General features: G+C 38.7%; 1 protein-coding gene across 1 annotated transcript in view; it reads left to right on the top strand.

Annotated features, from left to right (window-relative positions):
• Positions 1-613: 613 nt before the first annotated feature.
• The window catches only part of LOC140232487 (phagosome assembly factor 1-like), a 41,263-nt gene continuing 35,602 nt past the window's right edge, over positions 614-6,274 (top strand). Inside the window, exon 1 of the mRNA XM_072312581.1 lies at positions 614-654. The gene's annotated coding sequence lies outside the window, so the exon portion shown is untranslated. The remainder of the gene's footprint in view (positions 655-6,274) is intronic.

Here is a 6,274-nt window from a genome sequence, read left to right as displayed (position 1 = left end):
GAACATCCATCCCAGGTTCAAACTTTGTACTACAAGAACCAGTGCTTAAATTCTCTCAAAACTGCAGATTTTTGCACAATAACTTGCGTAATTATGCAAATTTTATGTTTATTTACATAGGTATGAAATCAATTTTTGCAGGAATTGTTTCCACTTACTCTATAGAATACTTCTAACAAATTAGGTATTTCTGCTGGATGCACATATTTTTTAAAATAATTTTTATATGTATTTCTGCATAAATTATGCAAATTAAGGCTTATTTGCATACAGATACAGATTGTCTCTTTAGATGAAAATTTTTCAATTGCCCTAGGGAACATCTGTGCCAAGCAGGACATTTGTACTAAAAAATGCAGCGTTTACCCCCTTAGCAAGTCTACTAATGGTTATCGACGTATTTGGGAGATACATGCCACTCACAGGTCCGTCCGCGAGCCGTAGGACTAGAGTGCGGTGACCTTTGACACAGTCACCGACCGGATGTGATACCTACCAGTATTATGATGAGCTATGAGGTGTTCGAAAAATTGTAAACATTACTGGACGAGAGTGTGACATCAATAACAAAATCACCGAAATCAGGGACAGGTATATGCTGTGAGACTCATCGGATATCCTCATTTCTTCCTACTGATTCCTACTGCTTCATAGGTAATGATTTTTAGCCGAATAATGTTGAAAGACACTTCTACTTTTAATTAATCAAGAAAAAAGACCCGCTGCTGAGCTGGGCGCGAGCGGAGCTCGCGGAGTGGAGCTGATCATTAGGCGAGCCGAGCTCGCGCTCGCTTGTTGTAAGGTAACGTCCGTGTACTATCGGTCCTGTGTTCATAGACAGAGACCACAAAAGCAGTGAAAGAACATATGAAGAAAGAAAACCATGCGAATATTAAAGATTGCAAGCTGCCCTTAATTCGACCATAATGCCACCCAAAATTCATCTGCCAGCTATTATAAGAGTAAACTAAAAGCTATGATTTTGGCTCTGCATCAGTGTGCATGCGCATGTGGTCAAATTTTGCTTTGGCACGGGAGGCCGAGGTCAAACCCTGGGCCCTGGACTTGGTTCAGCCTCAGGTTTGTTTCTGAGCTGTAACCTTGAACCTTGAAATGATAATCCCTGTAGCAGCTCGTCGACACTAAACTGGGATGGGCTGTGCGATGACGACATTGGCCGACGGTGCTTGAAAGTGCTATTTTATACAGATGTAGGCCTAACATTGTTAGCTATTTACAATAAAATGTCATGTGCGTGCAAATAAAAATCAGACTGCCAGGCTTACAGCATTTTGGACCCTAACGTTAGAGGAGGCTGCAACCTGATGATGACTGGTAGGGCAGCCTAGTTCTGGAAGGTGTCAACAGTAGGTGCAGTGACAGCATTGCTTGGTAGGTGGTTCCAGATCCATACAGTACGTGGATAGAAGGAATATTTGTATGGGTCAATTGAAGCGTCTGGTATCATGTATTTGAGCTGGTGGTCAAGTCTGCCAATGTAAGGGGCTGGAAAGATGGAGGACAGAAGTGATGTGTTGACAAGGTTGTAGTGGACTTTGTAGAACATGGTGCATTGTGCTGCGAGGCGTCGTGTGTGCAGTGTGTCCCATCCCAGTGTGGATACAAGGGATGTAGAGGAAGTGTAGTAGCCCTACTACATATCGACCACCTTCTTTTAAACCGACTGCGTATAATTCGCACACTGAACACTTAGTACGCACTTCTCTGCGCGCAAAGCACATAAAAATGAATTGGCTTTGAATGTAGATGAGGATGGTGTGGGAAAACGCGATAATTCACTGTTCATTAATGGTTTTCATCAAGGACAAAATTTCGAATGAATATTTTCACCGAATCGTAATGACAGCACAATGTAATGTCTATGGAAGTTTCTAAAAGGCTTCTAAAAAGCTTCGTACAACACGGTCTTCAATACAACTCGGTTTGCGTGCATTGTCAATGCAAAAACGGCGGTCGATCCTATAATAACGTGATTTACCGCAGGGAGCTGAAACGAGGCCACGCAAGTTCGTCGGCGATATTTTTGCACTGAAACTTCGAATCGAAAAGGGAACAACGGCATTCGATAGAGCTGGATTTTCTCAATCATGTAGGTCAAGTTTTTAACGTGAATTTCAGTGTTAAATATTCTTATCAAGCAAATAAACATTAGGCGGTCGATAAGTAGTAGGTCCAACCATACCCCAGCTGTAATCATGGTGAACGTTGTTAGAAGGTTTGAGTCCCAGCCAGTTGAACAGTAGCAGCCTATCCACACTCACAGTTGTATTCTAGTTGTAAACAACGTTGCTGATTTTACACTGTTAGTGTTGTATAAACAGAATGACATCCTGTACTAAAGCAAAAAACAAAAACAAACAAACAAAAAAAAAACCCAGTAGCTTAATTGAAACATCTTTGCAGATATACTAATGTGAATGGTATCCTGATGTACAATGTAGACAAAACTATGTTACTGTAATGTGCATGCCAATGATGTGATATCAATGCATTGATGATACAGGCTGTGTACTCATTTTATGTCAGAACTTGAAAAACTGACCAGGATGGCTGTCATCATTTACAGCATAAAATACACAGCGCATGTGCAATCATGCATTGTGCATGATAAATGCATTTGTATGACTTGGCCGCTGAATGAAGTGTGCAGCTCAGACAAAACCTTTCATTGGACTCATTTTAGCTGATTATAATTTAGTAATTTAGATCAATTCCTCCAGTGATAAGTGAAAGTATCTAATCTAACAGATCCTATGCAAATTTGGGAAAAACATCCTGTAATTTGTCTCTGGTCCCTGTGATACTAGGCCATATCGAGAGATACGGTATAGGGTTGCCCTGTGACCCCGACACGAACGTGTGCAGGTTGCCAGTGCAGTTAGGTGAAATCCAGCTGAAGTGGTCAAACACACAAACACTGGCTGATATTTTCAGGAATCTTTTATAAAGGATTACAGGAGGCAGATCCAACATGAAGAAGAAGTTGATGGGCAATTCCGCAGTTAGGAGGACATGACATCGGTAAAAGAAATGTGCCTTTTTATCTTAGTATTTGATTTAGATCAACTAATGCCATGGATGTTCATAACAGATATCAACCAATGCCATGGATGTTCATAAATCATAAAGGTCTTTCAAATTCACTAGATTTTATTTGTTCTTGTCATTGATTTTGCAAGATCTCAAACCATCATTTAAAATGTACATGTGGGATTGGGGACAATTAGATGCACTTTTGAAAATGCAAATTACAGTGGGTTCCTTAGATATTTTTCCTCCAAGTTTTGCTAAAGGGAAAAGATGAATACATCTTAATATTCCAGAGGTCATGCAATATTTTTTCAATTACAGGGTTAAATGACCTGCAGAATTACTCCGCACAAATGTAACATTAACCAAAGAGATTATACCTATAGTGTAAGTAGTCGCCATACGCGTGCGTACAAATGGCGTGTCCAAAATTGAAGAGGGAGCGCACCCTCACATCCAGGCATATGTAAATCAGTCTACGTTCAAGTCATATCTTCTCATATCATATCTGGAGTGATATGTTATTCTTCATAACACATTTTCATTTTCAGAATCATAATGTGGTTAATTGTTTAGATATTAGTTTCTGCGATGACATCATATCATTTGAACCATTTAGTAGAGTCCAGACCTTTTTGCTATTCGCAAAATAAACAACGGGAACTTGAGTGTAGACTAGACAATAGTTTGAGCATTATGACACCATAAAATCAAACAACATCAGCACCATTATGACGCTTAAACATGACCATTGTGATGTCACAATAAAACGGCGGAAGGTCACTGCGTTGAATATGCAAGTCGAGCGCATTAAAACAGGGCGCTGCCATGTACTGATCAAATACTGTACAGGATCCGTGCGATGGCGGCTCCCCCAATGCGAAACGGCAGCTCCCTTGCGCGGCTGCCTCCTCCACTGGACTACGCCCTCTTGTGGTATAATCTCTTTGCATTAACCATACTTTTGGGGGTCTAGCTAAAAATTATCAGTCGAAATGCTAAAAATGTTTATGGGAACATTTCGTCATGATGCATAAATTGAAATTAATGCAACGATTTGTTTGTTTTAACTTAATTTTTTTTGCGCACTTTTTGTAACAAGACATGGATTTTTTTGTCATGTCCTTTTTTTTGTTATGTTACTAACCAACCCTTTAAGTAACCATGGCAACTCTATTTGTTGAATTGTATTCATTCTTTTATATATTATAAACCTCGGAAGGGTGAACATATTTTAACATGTTTTTGACGTGAAAGAAATAAATGGTGATTTAGTAGCAAAATGTAAATTTGCTTAAATGTAGCGTTACATAAAACTGCGGAATTGCCCGATGGAGATAATTTTGGTCGTGGAAGTTATTCTAGGTTTATCTATACTTGATTACTTGGTGAGTCAGACATACAACGTGTGTGAATGTCATGATCACATTGATGTGTATACATTGTACCTCTGTTGGTCACAATCATGACAAGTCACTTTACTTGATTCAATGACTGACCGACAAGTGTGTGCTAAATATAGCCACTGTGGGGAACATGCAGACTTATAAAGTAGTGTAGCCTTACCCTGTTGATGACCTGAAGAAGGACTCTCTAAATGCCTTGACATGCTGGTTTGGAAATTTGACCATATACTTCACAAGCCTGCACAATAGTCTATTTTTTTTTAAGGAGGAGGGGGTGCTATAATGACAACGAGACTGAAATTTTCAAACTATATTCTGCTATATATGTCTGGGGATAGTCTTCATGTTACTGATGTTAGTTTGTTATTTAACTTTAATTTGTCTTGAGAGAAAAAGTTGCACCTCTCATAGAAAAAACCCAACTTTTTGGTTTGTTATATTTCCAGACCATGCATTTTCTTGTTACATTCATGACTGCAATGTGTTGTAATGTGTTATTTTTTTTGTTTTTTCCATTTTTATGCCTCCGCCACGAAGTGGTGCCGGAGGCATTATGTTTTCGGGTTGTCCGTCCGTCCGTCCTTCCGTCCGTAATGAATTTTGTGGACAAGGTAACTATCAAAACCCGTTGAGGTATCCTAATGAAACTTGGCATGTATGTGTATTAGGGGGTGAAGTTGTGCCTATCAACTTTTGGGTGCACATGCTCAAGGTCAAAGGTCAAAAGGTCAAGGTCAAATACATAAAATTTCACTATTTCCACCATATCTATTGAATGCCTGAAGATATTTTCTTGAAACTTAGTGTATACATGTATTACCCAATTAAGATTCTCTGGTGAAAGTTTGGGTCATGAGGTCAAAGGTCAAAGGTCAAAAGGTCAGGGTCAAATACATAAAATTTCACTATTTCCACCATATCTATTGAATGCCTGAAGATATTTTCTTGAAACTTAGTGTATACATGTATTACCCAATTAAGATTCTCTGGTGAAAGTTTGGGTCATGAGGTCAAAGGTCAAAGGTCAAAAGGTCAAGTAAAAATATTAAAACTTTTTTTTTCTCCATACCTTGGAAAATTGTTCAAGGTATCTTCATGGAACATAGTATATACTGACTGGAAGTGATTATCTAGAGAATGTAGGGTTCATGGGGTCAAAGGTCAGGGGTCAAAGGTCAAGTGCAACACTTCAAAATTTTACTATTTCCCTCCTATCATGCAATGCCAGCAGGGTTATTTTTTTTTTACACTTGGTGTATGCATACATGTGTAACCTAATAGAAATTCTCTGGAAAGTTTTTTTTTTTCTTCTTTTTTTGCCTCAAGGGTCAAAAGGTCAAAGATCAAGTGAAAGTGCTGAACTAACTTTTTCCTCCATATCTCGGAAGTGGCTCAAGTTATCTTGAAACTTAGTACATATTATGCATGTTCTACCTGAAAGTGATTATCTTATGAATTTTAGGGTCAAGGGCCAGATGAAAATGGTAACAATTTACTATTCAATTCAGAAATTGCACTTTTTCTCCACACCTGTACCTTGAAAATTACTCAATGCCTAAATGTATGAATGGGTCAAAGTCGAGTTAAAGTCCTTAAATACCTAGATACATGCTCTCCTATTCATCCAATTAAACCTAGGTCAAGGAAGGTGAACATTCAACACATTTGTGACAAACTTGTCATTTCAATATTTTGCCAATTTTGTGAAAATGTAATCACACATTGTCCACATGTACTATCTAGACCTATTGGGAAAATCATGCATTATGGCGGAGGCATACCAGTCGCCAAAGCGACATTTCTAGTTTTTTAATGTT

Source organism: Diadema setosum, chromosome 9 (assembly GCF_964275005.1).
Source record: "Diadema setosum chromosome 9, eeDiaSeto1, whole genome shotgun sequence".
Lineage (NCBI taxonomy): Eukaryota > Metazoa > Echinodermata > Echinoidea > Diadematoida > Diadematidae > Diadema > Diadema setosum.
Note: the sequence above shows the minus strand (reverse complement) of the source record. Positions and strands in the feature narration are given on the sequence as shown.